Genomic DNA, 26,818 nt, shown 5'->3' on the forward strand with positions numbered 1-26,818 from the left:
AAAGAAGGGTACCTATTGTTAAATGGGTAAAAATAAATAAAAAGCAGACATTGAAAGGCCATGTTTCAAGTTTAAATTAGCCAATATAAATAGAATATACACCCCTTGTAGATGGCAATAATAAAACATTTAAAAAGCTGTCATTCTGTCAAAAAGGTGAAGCACGTGCGCTGACAAATAACGCCCCCTCAAGTACACGACGCAGCCTATGATTTTGCCCGTGACACTCGTTCAGGTGAAGACTGTGGGAGCTGACTGGGGACGACATCTGGTGAAGACACACGTTCTACAAACAAGTAGCTATTACTCTTAGGCTTGGAGTCCTAGAATAAAACTAAAATGATCTGCTCAAAGTTAAGTCTCTTTTATAAGTGTACATGAATTTTGTTGGTAAAAAAAAATAAAAAAAATAAAAAAGGCAAGAACTTGGAATTGCTAGCTGGCTTCTGACTTATTCATGATACAGCTTGCCAGTTGCTATTAATGTATCAGGCAGCTTTACATGCGAGGAGAAATCGAAAAGCTATATTTGCTAGGCTACCCATCTGATTGATAGTCGATTTTTTTTAAATGACATTAGCTAGCTTGAAACTGCTGGAGGTAAGTTAGCTAACTACCACCATCAGTCTGAGGTCACTACCTTTGCTAAGTGGACTGTAGGTAGGTTTCTAGAAAATAACTACAATGTATTTGGAAAGTATTCAGACCCCTCGACTTTTCCCACATTTTGTTCCGTTACAGCCTTAATCTAAAATGGAATGTTTTTTCAATCTACACACAACACTCAATAATGACTAAGTGAAACTAGGTTTGTAGACATTTTTGCAAATTTATTACAACAAAAAAAAAATCTACAGAAATACCTTATTTACATAAATATTCAGGGACTCTGCTATGAGACTCGAAATTGAGCTCAGGTGCATTCTGTTTCCATTGATCATCCTTAAGATGGACTCAAAGTTGTAGAAACCACCTGTGGAAAATCTAATTGATTGGACATGATTTGGTAAGGCACGCACCTGTCTATATAAGGTCCCACAGTTGACAGTGCACGTCAGAGCAAAAACCAAGCCATGAGATCGAAGGAATTGTCTGTGGAGCGCCGAGACAGGATTGTGTCGAAGTACAGATCTGGGGAAGGGTACCAAAACATTCCTGCAGCATTGAATGTCCCCAAGAACACAGTGGCCTCCATTTTACATTGTTTCTAAAAACACTGAAGTAAAACAAGCGTATATATTTGGGGCTCTGATGAGTTACGACAGTTGAGCTAAACTCATGAGGCGTTTATAAGTGATATTCCTCAATAATTAAATGGGTACATATCGTTAATGTATCAGTCCAAAAATGGATATAGCACCTGCACATTGCCCCTTTACTTTTCTACAAAAATCACTCATCACACATAGTAGTAGGTCAAGGTGAAAATATGTTTCCTTGAGCAAGGCACTTAAACCCTAATTTGCTCCAGGGGCGCTGTACTACTATGGCTGACCCCGTAAAACAACACATTTCATTGTGCCCATCCGGTGTGTGACAACGAAATATATGATTACTTATCATAGGCTAAGCAAGCAACCACTACTGGTGTGGGCTATCAGCTGATCATAGGGAATGTAGCCTAGATGAAACAGCTAGTTAGCCGCCAAAACGATCTAACTAGTCTTCAACTTGACTTGAATCTGTTCTGCTGCTGACAAACAGTCATTCTCCCTTCCCTGTAGACAATACATAGGCCTACTTTGTCATGATAACATAGCCTGAATGTTAAGCTGGCATTGCAGCCGGGGCTCCAGGCATTTCGTTTAAAAATGTGTATCCATGTTAGAGCCAATCTTCAATCCCCACGCCCCCCCAAAAAAGAATACATTAGTAGTCTAGGTACAGGACTGAGAATTAGGCTGTTCAACGGCTCCCAAACGGCACACACCACTAGCAGGACTATGATGGCATTGGCTACGTCCCTAATGGCACCCCACTTCCTATATAGTGCACTACTTTTGACCCATAGGGCACTAATATAGGGAATTTTGCAACAAACGTGAATTATGAATGACTTGAAATAGGCTCCATTGTCCACACAATTTTGAGTGGTCTGGTAGGATAAACCCCAACATACAAAAACAGTTGAGATTGGTGAGTCGGTGGAGCATGAGACTCTTAATCTCAGTGTCGTAGGTTCGTGCCCCATGTCGGGCACTTCCTTTACCTCCCGAGTGGCATAGCGGTCTAAGGCACTGCATCTCAGTGCTAGAGGCCTCACTACAGACCCTGGTTTGATCCCGGGCTGTATCACAACCCCACAGGGCGGCGCACGATTGGCCCAGAGTCGTCCGGGTTAGGGGAGGGTTTCGCCGTGGTAGGCCATCATTGTAAAATAAGAAATGGTTCTTTACTGGACTTGCCTAGTTAAATAAAAGGTTAAATAAACAGTTAAAAAGCAGCTGATCCCCTGACCTATTGTCCCCGCTGTCTGTCAGTCCTATGACCATCACAACACCACACCGCTGTTAGGGAAAGTACCGTCTGGCACACCCTGATGGGATACGTCAGATGACTAGCAGCTCAAGCTCATACGTGTGGCTCTGCAATATGTGTGTGTGTTCGAGTTTTGAGAGGGAGATGATAAGATTGACTGGTGAGCCAGCTGTTTCTACATGATGGCACAGATTAAACTCCCCTTGATTTTCTCTCTCTCTCTCTCTCTCTCTCTCCCTCCCTCCCTCTCTCTCCATCCATCCTCCCCCTCTCTCACCTCCCCCTCATTCCTCCGACATCAGGAATTCTGGCTGGCCAGATGACCTACATACTGCATTGGCTGGGCTGCAGCCACATCCTCACACATACAAACCAGACTGGGTTCAAATACTATTTGATATGATTTCAAATACTTTAGCTGGGCTTGATTGAGCTTGCCTGGTGCAAAATCTGCCCATCTACCATCCAGGCAGGCTAAAGCCCAGGTTTGACAAATACTGTATTTTAGTGGCTTTCTGTATGATGTATCTTGGTTACATTTCATTTTTTCCTCACTAATTATTTCGAAAAAGATTGTCAAAACCGCAGGCCATACATTTGACACCCCTGGCCTACATAAACCTCTCCCAAAGCTGTATTTTGCTGTATTGCATGTCAGGGGGCTATAAAAGGAGACGGGATTAATTGCTGATTACACCGTATTCCCTACATCGTCCGTCTTTACCAGGGGGCATATGAACCCTGGTCAAAAGCAGTGTACTTTATGGGGGATAGGGTGGTTCAGCTAACTAGTCTGGTTTAGCCAGGTCTATTTTAAGAAAGAGAGAACGTCATACGGCTGCAGAATGACAGCTCTGTTATACTGAGTGCGCTTAGTAGGAGCTCGAGCCGTGTGTTTCTATTTGGAAACGCTGGCTGTTTGGGGAAGGGGTGATGGGGTGCATAGGCTAGTCTAGATGCTGGTTGGGGTGTGTGTGTGTGTGTGTGTGTGTGTGTGTGTGTGTGTGTGTGTGTGTGTGTGTGTGTGTGTGTGTGTGTGTGTGTGTGTGTGTGTGTGTGTGTGTGTGAGACTGATCGGGGGTATTTTGGGGAGCTCTCATGGGGATCAGTAAGAGCCCTCTGTCAGTGCCTGAGTGGGCAGGCTAGCTGAGGACAACAATCACAATCACTAGAGAGGCTGCTATACTCTAAGCTCCACTCAGTCCTGATGAAGACAAGGCCGTACAGGGACACAGCTCCCGGGACTGGACTAGACTAAATTGGGCAGAATGGGAATGTCTGTCCCAATCTATCTTTCTTGAATTTGTTTTTTTACAAAAAGTGGTTTGTCACATATTGGTGTGTGTCCATTATATTAGTTATGCATCTCATTTACAGCATATAGACACAGAGCCTTTGAGCGGAAAACCTGCCAGACGGCACGAGAGCTGATGCTACAGCTTCTCAAACAGCAAATGCATATGCCACGTTCGCGTGTCAGTCAGAACTACGAAACTCTGAAATGTTCAACTTCCCAACTGATTGAATGTGGCACATGTATAACTGCAACCGGTTAGCAAATGGAAAAATTCAGAGATTCCTAGTTCCGACGAGCAAATGAACGCAGCAATTGGCAATGGACAGGAGGCTTCCTCAGCGCTTCACAAACCACTTTGCAATGAGCTAGAGGACGTATGCATTTTGGAAAACATACTTACAGTGCACTCAGAAAGTATTCAGACCCCTTGACTTCTTCCACAGTTACGTTACAGCCTTATTCTAAAATGGATTCAAATTTAAAAAATCTTAATCTACACACAATACCCCACAATGAAAAAGTGAAAACAGGTTTTTAGAAATGTTAGCAAATGCATAAAAAAAAAAAAAGATACCTTATTTACATATGTGTATTTAGAACATTCTCTATGAGACTCGAAATTGAGCTCAGGTGCATCCTGTTTCCATTGATCATCCTTGATGTTTCTACAACTTGATTGAACTTCACCTGTGGTAAATTCAATTGATTGGACATGATTTGGAAAGGCACACACACCTGTCTATATAAGGTCCCACAGTTGACCGTGCATGTCAGAGCAAAAACCAAGCCATTAGGTTGAAGGAATTCTCCGTAGAGCTCCAAGACAGGATTGTGTTGAGGCACAGATCTGGGGAAGGGTACCAAAAAATGTCTGCAGCATTGAAGGTCCCCAAGAACAGTGGCATCCACCTTTCTTAAATGTAAGAAGTTTGGAACCACCAATACTCTTCCTACAGCTGCCCAACCCAGCAAAACTGAGCAATCGGGAGAGAAGGGGCTTGGTCAGGGAGGTGACCAAGAACCCAATGGTCACTCTGACAGAGCCTTCCAGAAGGACAACCATCTCTGCAGCACTCCACCAATCAGGCCTTTATGGTAGAGTAGCCAGACGAAAGCCACTCAGTCAAAAGGCACATGACAGCCCGCTTAGAGTTTGCCAAAAAGGCTCCAAAAGGAATCTCAGACCATGAGAAACAAGATTCTCTGGTCGGATGAAACCAAGATTGAACTCTTTGGCCTGAATGCCAAGCATCACGTCTGGAGGAAAACTGTCAACAACCCTACGGTGAAGCATGGTGGTGGCAGCTTCATGTAGTGGGGATGTTTTTCAGCGGCAGAGACTGGGAGACCAGTCAGGATCGAGTGAAAGATGAATGGAGCAAAGTACAGAAAGATTCTTACAGAAAGTACAGAAATCCTGCTCCAGACGAGTCTCTGAATGTCCTTGAGTGGCCCAGCCTCTCTGGAGAGGTCTGAAAATAGCTGTGCAGTGACACTCCCCATCCAACCTGACAGAGCTTAAGAGGATCTGCAGAGAAGAATGGGAGAAACTCCCCAAATACAAGTGTGCTAAGCTTGTAGCATCATACACAAGAAGACTAGAGGATGTAATCGCTGCCAAAGGTGCTTCAACAAAGTACTGAGTAAAGGGTCTGAATACTTATATAAATGTAATAGAATTATTTTTTTATAAATTAGGAACAATGTCTAAACACCTGTTTTTGCTTTGTCATTATGGGGTATTGTCTGTAGATTGATGAGGGGCAAAAAATTATTATCAATTTTAGAATAAGGCTTTAACGTTACAAAAATGTGGAAAAGTTGAAGGGGTCTGAATAATTCCCGAATGCACTGTAGATACACTTTTTTTTCTGTCTACCTGTGGTTAAACGGATGCATTACTGACTGCCTTTGGTAAACATGGCATGAAATATGAAACCTGAAAGGACCTACAGACAAAAAAATGCCATGTAGACTTTTCATGTTGACCTGCGTCACTGAAATGCTCCAACTTCGACTGAGTACAATCCCATCATCAATACTGTCATATAGTGCTGCAATCGAGGCCAAAGTCAGGACATACAGTCCACTCCCGTACATGGCTCGAGACGGTCGCGAATGTGAACAAAGTCCGGGTGTGTAGCTCAAGAAAGAGGAATGCATTTGAATTGGCTACTACACTTATCCTTAGTGTACGTACCAATAGTCAACTGAACAGTAGGACATGACCAGCATAACTGCAATAGCCTACTCTGACTTCAGCAGTGAAACGCCATCAAATGCACACATTGTTATGTAGAGGTGCAGACTGCAGAAATGCATGATAGAGCTGCAGTAATGCATAGCAGATCTAGGGTGTCTAGATCTATCTGCCGGTATGCTCTAGGCCAGGGGGCTGTGTCTATGTGTAGGCCAGGGACAGGCCCAGAAATGAGTGACTGAGGCGAGGCTGAGCCTGTGGCACGGGGCCCTGCCAAACATTTTCCACGCTGAACCACAGCCAGGGACTTGACAGAGAGAGTCAATCCGTTGGCCAGCTAACTTTGATATAACACTTGGATATCATTTTTAAAGTCTGGTTTATAATAACCAGAACATGTAGAATAGGAGCTACTGATAGAGAGAGTGTTTTAAAAATGCCAGAGGGAACCAGGACTGGTGAAAGGTTGTGGGACATTGGACGTTCAAAGGAAAACGGAGGCCTTTTTTCAGAGGCCGCTCCAGCAAGTGGGTCTTTTAGAATTACTTCAGTCCAGGAGTCTATTACAGTCGCTGTCAGAACAGCTGAATGTGAGTCACGCCATTATTCCACCTTGAGCCTGCAACCACGACTTGGAAGTGTATGGTGTCACTTCTGCTGCTCATTTAACTGGAAAGCTTCACTTCTCTCACACTTTCTTTCCATCCGTCTTCAGCTCCCGGCCGTCCCCTCTGAGAATCAAGGAAAGTCACAGTACAGTATACAGTACTTCAGTTCCGTTCAGAACTACACTAGTGTGGTTGACACGTCAAACCTGACGCCTTGGTGAACCCTACAGCACACACACGTGCAAACAGGCTCCTCCTCAAGAGACGTCACTCAGAGTGTCTGCCAAACACAGGAACGTCGGTGACCCTGGGTTAGAAAGGCCTAACCTATGATGCCGCCTGGTCCTTCATTTTGCACTGCTAAGTGAGCCGTGTCTCCCGGACGCCCTTCACATGAGGCCAGTCACCGTGCAGGGTAGACACATGCGTAGTTTGTTTCCTTGACTGACCTTAATAAAAAGGGCATAAGCAGCAAAGGCATAAGCAAACAAGATTACGTGATGTGTTTTTTCCACTTTGCTTCACTTCCTTTACGACTGAGAGGCGAAGTACACACTCCCTTTTCTTACATAGCACTATCAGTGTTTTTTCCTGCCCTTTCCAACAAAACTGGGCCGCAACTAGGCCTGTGCACAATTCCTTGTGCGCTCTAAATTCAAGACGGTAAGAAACTACCCCGTAGGCTAGTCGGTGGCTGCTGGTGTCTCCCGAAGACTGACTCAAAAACACACCACCACCACCACCACCAAAAAAAAAAAACTAAATAAACACAGGGATTACTAATGCTGGGAAGAAAGGGACTGATGTATGGGTGGGGGGTGGGAGGAAGGAGTGTACAGGGAGACTAGATGAAGGGCACATGGCCACAGACAGAGAGCCCGGCTCAAGTGTAGCAAGGGGCATGACGGATAAGGAGATTCACCAAAATACTGTTTGGGATAGTTGTGTCAATGATAGAATCGAGGTGACGTAGGATTCATTTTAAGTCTTGAAGGAGAAAGGAAGCACACAGTAGAGGTCATTAAGAACCTCCTTCACAGACAATAGTGGTTGAGGGAAAATGACGCAGCCCTGCGAATGAGTGACGGTTCCTATAGCTGCCTCCATTGTCTCAAAGTGTTAACGAGAGGGCGAACACGTCCTTCGAGAGCCAGCGATTCGAATCGGCATCATCCCAATATACGGAGTGGCTACATATCCAGGCCTGGACTAACGTTTTGTGCATTCAGACAGACGCCATGCTTTGGATATCGTCTTTAAAGTGGCTGGGGATACGTGCCCAACCGTATGGCATTCTCCCACAACAACAACAAATCCTACCAGAAAATGGGGAGCTCATGGGGGGGGGGGAAAAGCAGATGAATTTAAAACTAGTACTCACATGGTAGAAGAATGAACCCCAGTCAGTCCACACATAACAGATAGCCCGTCGCATTGTCCATTTACCCTACCCTGAATATAGCCTAGCTGTAAATGCCATTCCCCTCCATTAGGCTATACCTCTTGCACTCCTGGGAGAAAAGTTACAACTATAAAAAAAAAATGTTTAAATGAAATAGTCAGCTAATTTTAGCTGTTTCATGGCAGTTTGAATGATGCATTACGGCTGAGTAAATGAGAATCTCTCCCACCCTCTCACTCTGCAGCAATTCCTATACAGCTACCGTTACATCGTGACAACCAACTTTTTTTCTGATCTAAAAACCTCCAAGCTAAAAATAAGGGAATAATGAGTGGTGGAGGAGCAGCCACTGGCAAGCTGCAGGAGGAGTTTTGAGCTTGTGGCTGATTAGACTTCTGTGTGAAGGGTGTGCTGGGGGGGGGCATGGCAGGTTATAGCCTAGCTCTTCAGAGAGCTGACCTCTCTTTTGTCTGACACACATGCCTTCTCTGAAAGAGCCATATAGGCCTACCTACACAGAATGAGAGTTTGAGCAGGGAGGAAAAAGAGAACCATTTGAAATGGCTACTTCAGTGCTGCGTTCCGGTTCAAGGAGCAGAACCAGTGTGTCATTTCACAAAGCCCATCAGGGACTTGGCTTTCAATAGTCCTGTCCTGTGTTTATAGGCAACTGCAACAAAAAGAGACCGGAAGAGGAAGTATTTTGAGACTATGGAAAGCTCTCACACACACACACACACACACACACACACAGTAGTAGAAAATCGTCTGCAGTTTGAGCGGAGGGAGGATAGCAAGCCTACATAGAGAGAAACACACTGACCTGTGACCACAGGAACCTCCATGAAGCACTACCTCCCACACTGAACCTCACTTAGGAAGAAGGCAGATGGAGAGGATCTACTTACAGCTCCAGATAAATACGGCTGTTCAACAACAAAAAAGCAAGACACACTCATGAATGTTTTAAACTGCTGCTCGGGGGAAAGTGAGTGAGTAGCCTAATTGGGTCAGGATGACGAAGGGTGCAAGTTCGGCCCTTTGTGTGGGTGGTCATCTGATAGCTACACGCTGTAGGGGACGTCTGTCACAACCTGAACCCAGCCACCTCAGTGACTGTCACGAGACACACCGGGATGGGACAGTCATGTCTGAGAAAAAGGAAGTTGGGCTGTTTATGAGCTACAATGTGTCTGAAGCAAAATGTATCGCCTATGCAAGTACGCAACAAAAAATGCCGGTGTGCGTACTTGCGTAGCAAAAATATGTGCGCAGCCCCACAATTTGTAACTTGACACGACTACGCAAGATGGGGTATTCTTAAGGCATTATCCATGATGAATATGGCTTCAGAACCACCATGGTCTGCTTGTAAAAGCTGGTTTCAGATCTCTCCACTTCCACATTTAACCCAAACTGGTGGTCTGCACAGTGCATAATGACAAATCGGGCCTGGGATCAGTTGTCTGGGGTTGCCCACCACTACACACACACACACACACACACACACACACACACACACACACACACACACACGTCATCATGACAAAGACCAACAGTAAGCCCATAAAGGTTTGATTTTAAAGGCAATATAGAATTTAGCTCTGCTGTTTCCTGTATTCTACAATTCTCTTGGGAGTATATCAAAATAAGGGATATTCCAGAGATGCCAATTATGCGCTTACTCCAGCAGGACTCCACACTTCAAAAAGGGTCCGGTGAAGGCTAAGCACAGTAGTAGGTCTACATTTGTAAATCGACTCAAATTAAGAGCTGAAGGATAGAATAAATGTCTGGATACTAATGTATAAACTAATAGGTCTAGATACTATTTCAGATCAACATCCATTTCTAGCATGAAAGCTACTTTTAAAAAAAGTTTTAAAAAAATAATTTTTTTATAGCCTTCAAATAGCCACATTCTTATTTTCTCCTGTCCCCTGCAACTCTTCCCTGAATGACGATTAATAAACAACTCTGAAGGGAGCCATGTAAAATATGTGATTTGATCCCAAATTATGTTTTATATTTTCCCAAATGGTGTTCTCAGTTATATTACAATTGCTCAAAAAGACAGAAAATTCAATGTTCGGAGTCCATGTCAATGCTTAAATCATATCACCAATTTCTTGTCTGGAAGAACACTAACAAATTGATCATTTTGTGTAATTTCCCTTTTATTTGCAGCTCTAGCAAGTGAGGAATGTGCAGTCTAATGTGCCGGGGTGTAGCGATGGTTCTGTAGTGCTGCTGCTCATTTCAAACAACAAATAATATATAGATACCAATTATATACACAGTACCAGTCAAAAGTCTGGACACACTCATTCAAGGGTTTTTCTTTATTTTTACTATTTTCTACACTGTAGAAGAATAGTGAAGATATCAAACTATGAAATAGCACATGGAATCATGTATTAAACAAAAAAAAGTTTAAAACAATATATGTTTTAGATTTGAGATTCTTCAATGTAGCCATCCTTCGCCTTGATGATATATATCTTGATTTGTTTAACAGGCTTTTAGTTACTACATAATTCCATATGTGTTGTTTCATAGTTTTGATGTCTTCACCTTTATTCTACAAAGTAGAAAATAGTAAAAACTAAGAAAAACCCTTGAATGAGTAGGTGTGTCCAAACTTTTTAATGGTAGTGGACACACCTTCAAAATAGTGGATTTGGCTATTTCAAGCACACCTGTTTCTGACCAGTGTATAAAAATGAGTACGCAGCCATGCAATCTCCATAGACACATACTGGCAGTAGAATGGCCTTACTGAAGAGCTCAGAGACTTAACGTGGTGCCGTCATAGGACGCCACCTTTCTAAACAAGTCAGTTAGTCAAATTTCTGCCCTGCTAGAGCTGCCACGGTCAACTAAGTGCTGTTATTGTCAAGTGGCAACGTCTAGCAGTAACAACGGCTCAGCTGCGAAGTGGTAGGCCACACAAGCTCAAAGAACGGGAAGCACGTAAAAAATAAAATGTTTGCCAGTCCTCGGTTGCAAAACTCACTACCGAGTTCCAAACTGCCTCTGGAAGCAACGTCAGCACAAGAACTGTTCATACAGAAATGGTTTGTCGAGATTGGTGTGGAAGAACTTGACTGGCCTGCAGACCCCTGACCTAAACCCCATTGAACACCTTTGCGATGAATTGGAGCACAGACTGCGAGCCAGGCCCGATCGCGCAACATCAGTGCCCGACCTCACTAATGCTCTTTGTGGCTGAATGGAAGCAAGTCCACACAGCAATGTTCCAACATCTATTGGAAAGACTTCCCAAAAGAGTAGAGGCTGTTATTGCAGCAAAGGGGGACCAACTCCATATAAATGCCCATGATTTTGGAACGAGATGTTCGACGAGCTGGTGTCCACATACTTTTGACAATGTAGTTAACCCCAGCCTAACCTTCCATAACATCAAGGAATCATCAACGCATAGGTCGATTAAGGCAGCCCCCCGCACCTCTCGGATTCAGAGGGGTTGGATTAAATGCGGAAGACGCATTTCAGTTGAAGGCATTCTGTTGTACAACTGACTAGGTATCCCCCTTTCCTTGTATGGCACAAAGACCTGATCAAATGCTGATGTCAGGCTGGTAAGAACCTTTCTTATTTTGTGTAACGGGTCATTTAGGTTGGCAGCAGCATTGTTGATGAAATGCTGGCATGTCATTAGAACTAGGAAGCGGTCTTGGGACAAGAGGGTGGCAAAGAAGGAAGCTGCAAACATAAGATATGTGCTCCAGTATTATCTTAGGGAGTTCTTCTTTACCATACCCATGAGAAGGACTGTCACCGGGAAGGTCTCCATTTCACTAACTGTGGTTGTCACCCATTTATAGAGACCACTGAGGGAATTGGACCGACTGGTTTTCATGTGGCTGTTCGAGAGATATCAGATCAAACACAAACACACGCATGGGCGGACACACAAAAAGCCCCTCTCTCAAACCAAACTAGAAATGCGCCCTTGACTCAATTAACATTTTAGCATTCCACTCATTAAAAGAGAGCTTTCGGTTTTTGCTCTGTAGATTGGGCCTCTTCAACTCCCCGCACGTTAGACGTTTAACATCAAGTAGAACCCCAGCATTGACCGACTGTATTTCACACCCTTATCAGAGCTATGAGTAGCATAGCCTAAAACTGGCTCGACGTCAAGGTTATAGGTCAAACGCCGTGCCTAAGGTGTGAATTGGCCTCGCAGGAATGACTGAATAACCCCATGGAAGTGAGCGAAAGAGAAACGCAGTGCTTACATAGTCTTTCTTCTCTGACCTTACATGTTTTTCTACGGCGTCCCCGTCTCTATTGTCAGGCTATGGTCACTGAATCTGCTTCATTTTATTTGAACGTTTATTTACTTCAGGGGACTCCAACCAGGGTCTAATTCTCAAAATGGTGCCCTGAGAAATAAATAAATCAACATAATTCAACAGAACAACCAAACAAAGAAAATACAAGACGCAACGGATACACTACACTTCAACAACACAAATAAAACCTCCGTGAACTCACTCACCCATCAGTGTTCTAAACTGCCCTTTTGGCTCCAGGGATTCAAGATGTAATGGCGATTGCAAATGATTCTGAACACGGGGGGGAGGGGCGTGAAAACGAATGGATGATTTACTTAGGTTAGTAGAGACACTAGGGACGTGAAGTGATAAGAAACCCTGTGAGCGTGTTTTGTGCCTCGTATTTTTATAACTCAACAGAGAAGTGAGGTACCTTGGAAGCTTGTGCAGCAGAGCTTTGTAAACGAGAAGTCATCGACGGGAAGGTAGAGACGTCCGGCCGACCTTCTTGCGAAAAGATACAGCGATGAGCGTTAAACCTGTCACCTGTGATAAAGGCGAAGCGCGCTATGGCACACTGCATCCAAGGGTTTTAGAGTAGCCGCTGCTGCATTCTGATAAATGGTGTCACCATAATCAAGAGCTGGCAGGAAGGTTGCCAGTACAACCTACTTCCTGCCGTTTAGGGAGGCATGATCTAGTTCTATAAAAGAAGACTACTTTAAATCTAAGCTTCTTAACTAGCTCATCTATGTTTTCAAGTGTCAAATGATTTAGGCCTCCCGAGTGGCGCAGCGGCCTAAGGCACTGCGTCACAGTGCTTCAGGCGTCCCTACAGACCCGGGTTCGATCACGGGCTGTGTCGCAGCCAGCCACGATCGGGAGACCCATGAGCCGTTGCACAATTGGCCCAGCGTCGTCCGGGTTAGGGGAAGGTTTGGCAGGGTAGTGTTTCGGAGGACGCATGGCTCTCGACTTTTGCCTCTCCCGAGTCCGTACAGCAGTTGCAGCGATGGGACAAGACTAACTACAAATTGAATATCACGAAATTGGGTAGTCTTAAAAAAAATAAATAAAAAAATAATAATATAGCCGGGAACCTGCTCGATGTGTAAACACCGGCCGCAACAAGAGACTCCCATGAGGTGCCGCACAATTGGCCCAGCGTCGTCCGGGTTAGGACGGGTTTGGACAGTAGGGATGTCCATGTCCCATCACGCTATAGTGACTCCTTGTGGCGGCCGGACGCATGCACACTGGCTTCGGTTGCCAGCAGTACGGTGTCTCCTCCGACACATTGGTGTGGCTGGCTTCCAGGTTAAGTGAGCAGTTTGTCAAGAAGCAGTGCGGCTTGGCGGGGTCATGTTTTAGTGCGGCTTGGCGGGGTATTGTCATGATGAAACAGGAACGGGCCTTCCCCAAACTGTTGCCACAAAGTTGGAAGCACAGAATAGTCTAGAATGTCATTGTATGCTGTAGTGTTAAGAGCTTTGCACCACTCCAGCCGACGCTTGGCATTTCACATGGTGATTTTAAGCTTGTGTGTGGCTGCTCGGCCATGGAAACCCATTTCATGAAGCTCCCAACGAACAGTTATTGTACTGACGTTGCTTCCAGAGGCAGTTTGGAACTCATTAGTGAGTGTTGCAACAGAGGACAGACAATTTTTTACGCACTTCAGCACTCGGCGGTGCTGTTGTGTGTGCTCGTGGCCTACCACATCGCGGCTGAGCCATTGTTGCTCCTAGATGTTTCCACTTAACTGCACTTACAGTTGACTGGGGCAGCTCTAGCAGGGCATAAATTGGACAAACTGACTTGTTGGAAAGGTGGCATTCAACGGTGCCACGTTGAAAGTCACTGAGCTCTTCAGTAAGGCCATTTTTCTAAAGCCAATGTTTGTCTATGGAGATTGCATGGCTGTGTGCTCGACTTTATACACCTGTCAGCAGCGTGTGTAGCTGAAATATTCAAAAAATTAGTGGTTTCAAGGGGTGTCCACATACTTTTGTATATATAGTATACATAATGTTTTTCCCCCGCATGACGTACCAATTATTAAACAAGGGCTTTCTGCAAGGAAACAAAATCAGATTGCAGCTGTTAACATAGCCTGGTCAGCAGTAGGGCCAATAGCGTACATAATGCTGTCATCTGCATACAGATGAAAGTTACAGGTTTTTGCAAATAGACCAATAAATAGTGAAGAGGAAAGGTCCCAAAATCGACCTGTGGGATACCTTTAGTAATATATAAACAGTGCCCTGTCTGACAGATAGTTCCCAAACCACTTGCAAGACACCTGGTCGAGACCCATTTCAGAGAACCTTTGAATGAGTAGGGGATGGTTGACAGAATTTACATTTACATTTACATTTAAGTCATTTAGCAGACGCTCTTATCCAGAGCGACTTACAAATTGGTGCATTCACCTTATGACATCCAGTGGAACAGCCACTTTACAATAGTGCATCTAGATCATTTTAAGGGGGGGGGGGGGGCAGAAGGATTGCTTTATCCTAGGTATTCCTTGAAGAGGTGGGGTTTCAGGTGTCTCCGGAAGGTGGTGATTGACTCCGCTGTCCTGGCGTCGTGAGGGAGTTTGTTCCACCATTGGGGTGCCAGAGCAGCGAACAGTTTTGACTGGGCTGAGCGGGAACTGTACTTCCTCAGTGGTAGGGAGGCGAGCAGGCCAGAGGTGGATGAACGCAGTGCCCTTGTTTGGGTGTAGGGCCTGATCAGAGCCTGAAGGTACTGAGGTGCCGTTTCCCTCACAGCTCCGTAGGCAAGCACCATGGTCTTGTAGCGGATGCGAGCTTCAACTGGAAGCCAGTGGAGAGAGCGGAGGAGCGGGGTGACGTGAGAGAACTTGGGAAGGTTGAACACCAGACGGGCTGCGGCGTTCTGGATGAGTTGTAGGGGTTTAATGGCACAGGCAGGGAGCCCAGCCAACAGCGAGTTGCAGAATCAAAGGCCTTGGATCGGTCTATAAATATGGCAGCACAGTGAGTCCTATGATCGAAGCAATATATCATCGAAGACGAGCGTAGCAGCTGAAACGGTGCTTTGTCCAGGTCTGAAACAGACTGGTGCACATTAACAATATACTGTCCTTTTGAGGTTTAAAAAAGCTCTTAGCTGAGAGTCTGCCAGTGATTCCAATGTGTTTGCAAGGCAAGATAGTTTTGAAATGTGGTGATACTTATCTAGGTCAAAAGGAAAGTGCACGTGATCTTGATGCGCCTTTCCAATAAAAGAAGTAAAAAACATGGTCTTTATTCTGATGACATGAGGATCGACGCTTGAAAAACAAAACACTCTCGCTCTTAACCATAATAATCTCATCATGAACAGTACCGGTCAAAGGTTCGACACACCTACTCATTCAAGGGTTTTTAACTGATCTACATAGTAGAATAATAGTGAAGACGTCAAAGCTGTTAAAACATATGAAATCATGTAGAAACCAAAAAAAAAAAAAGTGTTAAACAAATCAAAATATATGTGTTATATAACATAGTCCCCCTTTGCCTTGATGACAGCTTTGCACACTCTTGGCATTCTCTAAACCAGCTTCATCTGGAATGCTTTTCTAAACAGTCTTGAAGGAGTTCCCACATATGCTGAGCACTTGTTGGCTGCTTTTCCTTCACTCTGCGGTCCAACTCATCCCAAATTGGGTTGAGGTCAGGTGTTTGTGGAGGCCAGGTCATCTGATGCAGCACTCCATCACTCTCCTTCTTGGTCAAATAGCCCTTACACAGACAAGATGTGGAGTCACTGTCCTTTTGAAAAACAAACGATAGTGGGACTAAGCTCAAACCAGATGGGGTGGCGTATATCTGCAGAATGCTGTGGTAGCCATGCTGGTTAAGTATGCCTTGAATTCTAAATAAACAGTGTCAGTCTTTGTGAGACATGGCGGTTGGAAACGTGCGGAGATCATCTGTTCACCTACTCTGTGTCTCACAAAGACACAGCGGTTGGAACCAAGAATCTCAAACTTGGACTCCAGACCAGAAGGGCAGATTTCCACCAGTCTAATGTGTTTCTTGGCCCAAGCAAGTCTCTTCTTCTTATTGGTGTCCTTTAGTAGTGGTTTCTTTGCAGCAATTCGACCATGAAGGCCTGATTCCTGCAGTCTCCTCTGAACAGTTGATGTTGAGATGTGTCTGTTACTTGAACTCTGTGAAGCATTTATTTGGGCTGCAATTTCTGAGGCTGGTAACTCTAATGAACTTATCCTCTGCAACAGATGTAATTCTGGGTTTTCCATTCCTGTGGCGGTCCTCGTGAGAGCCAGTTTCATCATAGACCTTGATGGTTTTTGCGACTGTACTTGAAGAAACTTTAAAAGTTCTTGACATTTTGCAGATTTACTGACCTTCATGTCTTAAAAGTAATGGACTGTCGTTTCTCTTGCTTATTTGAGCTGCTCTTTCCATATTATGGACTTGGTTTTTGTATACCACCCCTACCTTGTCTCAACAACTGATTGGAATTTCTTTCCTTAATCCGTTTGAGCCTCAAATTAACTTTTAACAAGGCACACCTGTTAATTGAAATGCATTCCAGGTGACTACCTCATGAAGCTGGTTGAGAGAATGCCAAGCGTGTTCAAAGCTGTCATCAAGGCAAAGGGTGGCTACTTTGAAGAATCTCAAATATAAATGGTTACTACATGATTCCATGTGTGTTATTTCATAGTTTTGATGTCTTCACTATTATTCTACAATGTAGAAAATTGTCAAAATAAAGAAAAACCCTTGAACGAGTAGGTGTGTTCAAACTTTTGACCGGTACTGTATCTGTGAGCTGTTGGCTAGAGATCACGTTCCAAGACCAGAGTAGGCACATTTGCTATTTAACGTAACAGTTTTTTGTGACAAAACTATATGAAGAGTTGAATGCGTTGGAAACACATTGAACTTTAGATTTTTTTTATTCAATACATGAAAACTTAAGCAAAAAAAGTATATATTGTGCACTGATTTTTATCCACAACAAGTCCGTTTTGTGGAAACACACCACTGGTAGGAAAACGAATTAAAAAATGATGCAGATTTTTGAATATTAGCATGAACATCTCGCCAACTGGATGGAAACCTAGATACTGACAAAAAAATGGTTCAAATTGAAGAAAAAAAAGTGTGTGTGCCTGGAAGTGAATCTCTGCAGTTTACAGGTGAAAGAAAGGACTCCCTGCCTGGAAGTGAATCTCTGCAGTTTAGAGGTGAAAGAAAGGACTCCCTCTAAACCAATTTGAGAGTTAGGAATAGTAGAATAAACAAATTGCTATTTCTAAATTTGGTTGTGCATCAGCAGTTTATTTCTTATTGTCAGTCACTAACAGACACTCAATTAGCCGTATCAGCTAACATTTTTTAGATTTATAAATTAGTCTAGCAGCCAGCCATCTAAAAACTTGTAGTAATCTTGGTCGAATTACCCACCAAGGGGGCCACCATCAATTTTTTCCCCTCTCACTCAGAAATCATGTTAAAAACTGCAAACATTTCTCTACACACTATGGCAAAATTTATATACTGAACAAAAATAAACACAACGTGTAAAGTGTTGGTCACATGTTTCATGAGCCTAAATAAAAAGGTCCCACAAATGTTCCTAACGAACAAAAAGCTTATTTCTCAGATTTTTTTGCACAAATTTTTTAACATCCCTGCTTGTGAGCATTTTTCCTTTGCCAAGATAATCCATCCACCTGACAGGTGTGGCATATCAAGAAGCTGATTAAACAGCACGAACATTACATTACATTACACAGGTGCACCTTGTGCTGGGGGGAAAAGGCCACTAAAATGTGCAGTTATGTCACAACACAATGCCACAGATGTCTCAAGTTGAGGGAGCATGCAATTGGTATGCTGTCTGCAGGAATGTCCACCAAAGCGGTTGTCAGAGAACTTAATCTTCATTTCTTTACCATAAGCTGCATCCAACATCGTTTTAGAGAACTTGGCAGTGCGTCCAATCGGTCTCACAACAGCAGACCACGTGTAACCACGCCAGCCCAGGACCTCCACATCTGGCTTCTTCTCCTGCGGGATCGTCTGAGACCTGCCATTTGGACAGCCTATGAAACTGAGGATTATTTCTGTCTGTAAAAAAGCCCATTTGTGGGGAAAAACTCATTCTGATTGGCTGCCCTGCCAGGCCCACCCATGGCTGTGCCTCTGCCCAGTCGTGTGAAATCCATACATTAGAGCATTATGAATTCATGTCAATTGAATGATTCTCATATGAACTGTAACTCAGTATAATTGTTGAAATTGTTGCATGTTGAATTTGGTGGCTCTTTTTTTCAATTTGGAGTGCTAGAGGGAATTTCCCAAATTCTTCCATACAGGCTAGGATTGGTGCATTTCTGTGCAACACCCCAAAAATTTCAGGTGTAAAATTTTAGTGGGGCTTTTATCCCATGATTGTAAAAGGGATACCGACTTTTGCTGCCATATAGAAGGATTGGAGTTATGACAGAGTCCAAAAAAAAAGAAGCCAAATTCTTAACTGGTACATTAGACCCCGTATAAATGTATCTACTTATAGAAATGTATACAGGCTCACAAGTGGCGCAGCGGTGTAAGGCACTGCATCTCAGTGCTTAGAGGCGTGACTTTTACACATTTCGTTAAGTTTTACACATTTATTTTCCTTATAGATCACATGAATAATATCATAGGCCTTGCCTCCTACAACACTTTGAAGGGGATATAATTCATAGCCAGAGAGAGGCCCTGAGAGAGGTAGCAAGAATGTGTATCTCAGAGCAGCAGGGACACTCCGCCAGAGAGCATTTCAGTAGGAAGCCAGAGTCACTAAGGAGGTCACCCCCAGAAAATGAAAGTTAACATAACATTCTAGAGTGCCCTGCATGACTGGAGTCGTGTTTTCAAAAAGTGCCAGCAGTCGGCTAAATAGCAGAAAACAAACTCATTGTCAGGAGACTACTTCTTTCATTTAAAATATTACCTAGGCTTCTTTTCAGTTAAAAATGTCAATTGGCAAGTCAGAAAGGTCTGTATAGCCTTCCCCCACTGTAATTAACAATATGCATCTTCTTGTGATTTATTGATAGGACAGGCGCCTGTCAGTCACAAAGCGAGCGTTGACTGTAACAATGGCGCCGGAGAAGGCGGCGTGTTCTACATGTCCCCAACAGATTGTGTTTTTTTATTCACTTATGTGTTGTTTGTCAAATATTTTAACTTATTTTGTACATAAAATGTTAGCGCTATGACCAACACAAAAATAAAACTTCTGGACATCAGGACTGCGATTCCTCACCACGAACTGGCAGAAACCTTTTTGCTCCTTTAACGAGTCTGACGAGCCCAACACGAATGATATACTGATGTGTTTCTGAATGGATATAATGTTTATAGGCCCAGATCCCCGTGATTTGCGTGAAGGAGAGGCAGAGAAAAAGGGGCCAGAGGAAGCCTTCAGAGAATTCGTAGGTGATCGAATAAACCTCCACTTCCTTCCATTCTGCTAGCAAACGTGCAATCTTTGGAGAATAAAATATGCGGAAGATTAAACTACCAACGGGCCATTCAAAACTGTAATACCTTATGAATCATGAGGTCGTGGCTGGACGACGACAATATCTGCTGGCTGGTTATACGCTGTGCCGGCAGGATAGAACAGGGGCATCTGGTAAGACAAGGGGCGGATGACAGTGTATTTTTGCAAAAATCAGCTGGTGCACAATATCTAAGGAAGTCTCGAGCTATTACTCACCAGAGGTAGAGTATCTCATGATAAGCTGTAGACCACACCATCTACCTAGAGAGTGTATCTGTATTTTTCGTAGCTGTTTACATACCACCAGTCAGAGGCTGGCACTAAGACAGCATTGAATGAGCTGTATTCCGCCATAAGCAAACAAGAAAACGCTCACCCAGAGGCGGCACTCCTAGTAGCCAGGGACTTTAACGGAGGGAAACTTAAATCCACTTTACCAAATTTCCATCAACATGTTAAATGTGCAACCAGAGGGAATACATTTTTAAAAACTACAGACCACATTTACTCCACACACACAGCTCTCCCTCGCCCTCCATTTGGCAAATATGAACATAATTATATTCTCCTGATTCCTGCTTGCAAGCTAAAATTAAACAGGAATCACCGGTGACTAGTTCAATAAAAAAAAGTGGTTAGACGAAGCAGATGCTAAGCTACAGGACAGTTTTGCTAGCACAGACTGGAATATGTTCCAGGATTCCTCCGATTTTATTTATTTTTATTTTACCAGGTAAGTTGACTGAGAACACGTTCTCTTTTGCAGCAACGACCTGGGGAATAGTTACAGGGGAGAGGAGGGGGATGAATGAGCCAATTGTAAACTGGGGATTATTAGGTGACCATGATGGTTTGAGGGCCAGATTGGGAATTTAGCCAGGACACCGGGGTTAACACCCCTACTCTTACGATAAGTGCCATGGGATCTTTAATGACCTCAGAGAGTCAGGACACCCGTTTAACGTCCCATCCGAAAGACGGCACCCTACACAGGGCAGTGTCCCCAATCACTGCCCTGGGGCATTGGGATATTTTTTAGACCAGAGGAAAGAGTGCCTCCTACTGGCCCTCCAACACCACTTCCAGCAGCATCTGGTCTCCCATCCAGGGACCGACCAGGACCAACCCTGCTTAGCTTCAGAAGCAAGCCAGCAGTGGTATGCAGGGTGGTATGCTGCTGGCTATAATGATGGAGGGGTACACCACATCAGTCATTGGATTCATCAATAAGTGCATCGATTACATCGTCCCCAAATTGACAGTACCCAACCAGAAGCCATGGATTACAGGCAACATCTGCATTGAGCTAAAGGCTTGAGCTGCCGCTTTCAAGGAGCGGGACTCTAACCCAGAAGTTTATAAGAAAGCATCAATACAGGACTAAGATTGAATAGTACTACACCGGCTCTGATGCTCCTCGGATTAAACATGCATGAGAGCACCAGCTGTTCCGGAAGACTGTGATCAAGCTCTCCGCAGCCGATGTGAGGAAGACCGTTAAACATGGCCAACATTCACAAGGCCGCAGGGCCAGACGGATTACCAGGATGTGTACTGCGAGCATGCTCTGACCAACTGGCAAGTGTCTTCACTGACATTTTCAACCTCTCCCTGTCCGAATCTGTAATACCAACATGTTTCAAGCAGACCACCACAGTGCCTGTGCCAAAGAACACTAAGGTAACCTGCCTAAATGACTACCAACCCGTAGCACTCACATCTGTAGCCATGAAGTGCTTTGAAAGGCTGGTCATGGCTCACATCAACACCATTATCCCAGAAACCCTAGACCCACGCCAATATGCATACCCCCCCAAAAGATCCACAGATGATGCAATCTCTATTGCACTCCACAATGCACTTTGCCACCTGGACAAAAGGAACACCTATGTGTTAATGCTATTCATTGACTACAGCTCAGCATTCAACACCATAGTGCCCTAAAAGCTCATCACTAAGCTAAGAACCCTGGGACTAAACACCTCCCTCTGCAACTGGATCCTCCCCCCTTTTACAATGCTGCTACTCTCTGTTGTTACCATCTATGCACAGTCACTTTAATAACTACATGTACAGTTGAAGTCGGAAGTTTACATACACCTTAGCCAAGTACATTTAAACTCAGTTTTTCACAATTCCTGAAATGTAATCCTAGTAAAGATTCCCTGTCTTAGGTCAGTTAGTATCACCACTTTATTTTAAGAATGTGAAATGTCAGAATAATAGTAGAGAGAAGGATTTATTTCAGCTTTTATTTTGTTTCATCACATTCCCAGTGGGTCAGAAGTTTACATACACGCAATTAGTATTTGGTAGCATTGCCTTTAAATTGTTTAACTTGGGTCAAAACTTTCAGGTAGCCTTCCACAAGCTTCCACAATAAGTTGTGTGAATTTTGGCCCATTCCTCCTGACAGAGCTGGTGTAACTGCATCAGGTTTGTAGGCCTCCTTGCTCGCACACGCTTTTTCAGTTCTGCCCACAAATATTCCATGTGATTGAGGTCAGGGCTTTGTGATGCACTTTTCACACCAAAGTACGTTCAACTCTAGGAGACAGAACGCATCTCCTTCCTGAGCGGTACGACGGCAGTGTGGTCCCAAGGATGAACCAGACTTGTGGAGGTCTACAAAAAATTTTTTTAGGTCTCGATTGATTTATTTAGATTTTTCCATGATGTCAAGCATAGAGGCTCTGCGTTTGAAGGTAGGCCTTGAAATACATCCACAGGAACACCTCCAATTGACTCAAATGATGTCAATTAGCCTATCAGAAGCTTTCTAAAGCCATGACATCATTTTCTGGAATTTTCCAAGTTGTCTAAACTTCTGACCCACTGGAATTGTGATACAGTGAATTAGAAGTTAAATAATCGGTCTGTAAACAATTGTTGTAAAAATTACTTGTGTCATGCACAAAGTACATGTCCTAACCGACTTGCCAAAACTATAGTTTGTTAACAAGAAATTTGTGGAATGGTTGAAAAATTTGTTTTAATTACGCGAACCTAAGTGTATGTAAATGTACGACTTCAACTGTACATATTACCTCAACCGGTACCCCTGCACATTGACTCTGTACCGGTACCCCACCTGTATGTAGTCTCGCTATAGTTATTTTACTGCTGCTCTTTAATTACTTGTTTTTCTATTCCTTATTCGCATTTTTTTAAACTGCATTGTTGGTTAGGGGCTCGTAAGAAAGCATTTCACTGTAAGGTCTACCTGTTGTATTCAGCGCATGTGACGAATACAATTTGATTTGACTGGGACACAGGGCTGGTTTGTCAGCCTGCTGTCTGTTCCGCCACTTGGTACCTGTAATATTTTTGTGAGCTCTGGCAGATTTCTTTTCATGGAAGTAGAGCATGATGCTTCTTCATCGTCTCCTGTGAGTAAATTTACATCTCCCATGTAAAGTTTAAATACACGTAATATTTTGGTGGCACAATCATCTCACATCGTTTTCGAAAATTTGGCAGTACGTTCAAATGGCCTCAATCGCAAACGACGTGTAAGCGGTTTGCTGATGTCAACGTTGTGAACAGAGTGCCCCATGGTGGTGGGGTTATAGTGTGGGCAGCCATACAGTGCATTCAGAAAGTATTCAGACCCCTTGACTTTTTCCACATTTTCTTACGTTACAGCCTTATTTTGATTTTTTTTTTTTTTTTTATAATAAAAACATTCCACTATATACATTTAGATAATTATTCAGACCCTTTGCTCAGTACTTTGTTGAAGAACCTTTGGCAGCAATTACAGCCTCAAGTCTTCTTGGGTATGACCCTGCAAGCTTGGCACACCTGTATTTTGGGAGTTTATTGCATTCTTCTCTGCAGATCCTCTCAAGCTCTGTCAGGTTGGATGGGCAGCGTCACTGCACAGGTATCTTCAAGTATCTCCAGAGATGATCGACCGGGTTTTAATCAGACACAGCCTCCACAATAATCTTTGGCATGATATATTTAGCTAGCTAAGTAGATCACATTTAATGGCTAGTTAGCTTCCCAAGCTAGCAAATGTTAGCTGCCAGCTAGCTAACGTCGACATGACAGAATTTCCATGCAATTTGGTTTAGCCAGCTTTTTTGGATCAGAACTCTAGCTAGCTAGCTAACCTTTGAACCCAGGTACTGTCTCTATCTAGATAGCTGGTAAGTTAGCTAGCATCCTTTGTCAGCACAATAGTTGTTCCAATTTTAAGACTAGCTAGCTAGCGTATTAGCAAACATTTTGATAGCTAGTTATGTGTTAACATGTACTGTTAAACACTAGCTACCTATTATTATGAGCTAGTAATAGATAACTAGCTAAGCCTAAATGGTATAAATCATGACAATGATAATGATAGTAGAGGTATCTAGTGTGTATGCTAAAAATTCATATATCCTCCCCAGACTCCTCTAAAAAGGTCTCAGACTCGAGGATGGGAAAATGCATAACAAGAAATAAACAGATTAAGACAGAAGAGGACCATGAGACCCTGTTGTATTTCAAATAGTTAATCTGTTGTCAATTTCTATTCTGACTTGTAATGTTAAAAAGGGGAGAAAAAGACCCCGTTTATCTGAATTAGCGAGGCTACTCACTATACCAATGACAGGCTACAGATGAGTCACTGCAATTAAGTTGTACAAATACATCTTTCTATTAAATTACATTTTGTTCTAAATGTTTGCAACTCACTAATAAAATGTCCAGAAGCTTCCTTTTAAGGTATATTTTCATAAATTAATAATATTGTTAGACCTAACTTACATGGTCGGTAGGTTTCCACTTTCTTTAAAAGGTACACTATATACAAAAAAAGTATGTCTACACTTCTTCAAATTAGTGGATTTGGCTATTTCAGCCACACCCGTTAATGACAAGTGTATCAAATCTTGCACACAGCCATGCAATCTCCATAGACAAACATTGGCTGTAGAAGAATGACCTTACAGAAGAGCTCATTGGCTTTCAAAGTGGCACCATCATAGGATGCCACCTTTCCAACAAGTGAGTTCGTAAAATGTGTGCCCTGCTAGAGCTGCCCCGGTCAACTGTTAGTGCTGTTAATGTGAAGTGGAAACCTCTAGGAGCAACAATGGCTCAGCCGTGAAGTGGTAGGCCACACAAGCTCACAGAATGGGACCGAGTGCTGAGGCGCGTCGCTCCCCAAAAAAGTGTCTGTCCTTGATTGCAACACTCAATACGAGTTCCAAACTGGCTTCTGGAAGCAATGTCAGCACAATAACTGCTTCATTAAATGGGTTTCCATGGCCGAGCACCCGCACACAAGCTGAAGATCACCATGCGCAATGCCAAGCAGTGGTTGGAGTGGTGTAAAACTCGCTGACATTGAACTCTGGAGCAGTGGAAACGCGTTCTCTGGAGTGATGAATCACGCTTCACCATCTGGCAGTCCGACGGACTAATCTGGGTTTGGCAGGTCCCAGGAGAATGCTACCAGCCCAAATGCATAGTGCCAACTGTAACGTTTGTTGGAGGATGAATAATGGTATGGGGCATCTTTTTTTTTTTCATGGTTAGTTCCAGTGAAGGGAAATCTTAACTCTTCAGCATACAATGACATTGTAGACAATTCTGTGCTTTCAACTATTTGGGGGAAGGCCGTTTGCTGTTTCAGCATGACAATGCGAGGTCCATATAGAAATGGTTTGTTGAGATCGGTGTGGAAGAACTTTACTGGCTGGAACAGAGCCCTGACCTCAACCCCATCAAACACCTTTGGGAGGAATTGGAGTGCCGACTGTGAGCCGGGCCTAATCACCCAACCTCACTGCCCGACCTCACTAATGCTCTTTGTGGCTGAATGGAAGCAAGTCCCCGCAGCAATGTTCCAACATCTAGTGGAAAGCCTTCCCAGAAGCGTGGAGGATGTTGTAGCAGCAAAGGGGGATCAACTCCATATTAATGCCCATGATTTTGGAATGAGATGTTCGACGAGGTGTCCACATACTTTTGGCCATGTAGTGTATCTTTTCAGGAGTTATAAATGTTGGTAACGCATTTGTTAATGATCAGTGGATTGACACTTTAAAATAAGGTATCTTTTAGCAGTTATACATTTGGGTAAATCATTTAGAGATTAAACATACTTATAGGGAGTATTGGGTACTCATCACTACATAAAAAGGGACAATTCAACACTTTGTTAAACAACGCAACAAGAAATAATAAAATAATACGAATATAAAGTAAATGGCTCGGTAGAATAAACCTTTTTGCAAAAGTATAATACAGGACGGCACAATTTATAGTCCAATATTTACACATGTTTTGGGAAAGGGGGGCAAGTGTTAAGATTTGCTGAATTTAGCATTCATAATAAAGGTCTGATAGCAGCAGTTGTGACGAGTGTGTATATGTGTGTGTGTGTGGAGAATCAGGGCTGGTGATCAGTCCAGTTCAAGTGTTCAGCAGTCTGATTGCTTGTTGATTTAAAAAAATGGTCTCGGAGCCTGTTGGTATCAGAACTCATGCGTCGATACAGACTTCCCAACGGTAAGGGAGTGAACAGCTTGTGGGCTGGGGTCCTTGATGATGCTGCAGGTCATCCTCAGACACAGCTTTGAGTATATGTCCTGGATGGATGGTAGCACGGTCCCACTGATGTACTGGGCCGTCTTCACCACCCGCTGGAGGGCCTTATGGTGGTGGACGGGAATATTCCCGTACCAGGCCGTGATGCAACGGGTCAGGACGCTCTCGGTGCAGCGGTAGTTTTTGGACAGGACCCAGCTGTCTCAGAATAATCTCAGCTGTGCATAAGGGTTCTAAGCGTAGACTAGGCCTAGTTGACGTGTAATTTACAGTTAAATCTCAAAACCGTTGGCAGGACTTTCACTCGCCAAGACAAACATGGGAGAGGCAGAATGTAAACATGCTTCCTGCCTGATAAGAGGGCGAAACGCTTGCTACATGACCACTTACCTACCATTTCAGCCTGTCCGACATTCTGTCTTTGTGTGTTCGGACCTA

At 43.6% G+C, this 26,818-nt stretch overlaps 1 protein-coding gene across 3 annotated transcripts in view; it reads right to left on the minus strand.

Moving 5' to 3' along the window:
- osbpl5 (oxysterol binding protein-like 5) overlaps positions 1 to 26,818 on the minus strand; it is a 114,691-nt gene that overhangs the window by 68,891 nt on the left and 18,982 nt on the right. The window contains exon 1 of one of the 3 annotated variants that reach the window (XM_055934947.1): positions 7,965 to 8,354. The exons of the other annotated variants lie outside the window; for them this stretch is intronic. The gene's annotated coding sequence lies outside the window, so the exon portion shown is untranslated. Of the gene's footprint in view, positions 1 to 7,964; positions 8,355 to 26,818 lie in introns of those variants that run through there. 3 annotated transcript variants of the gene reach the window in all.

This window comes from Salvelinus fontinalis, chromosome 9, assembly GCF_029448725.1.
Source record: "Salvelinus fontinalis isolate EN_2023a chromosome 9, ASM2944872v1, whole genome shotgun sequence".
NCBI lineage: Eukaryota > Metazoa > Chordata > Actinopteri > Salmoniformes > Salmonidae > Salvelinus > Salvelinus fontinalis.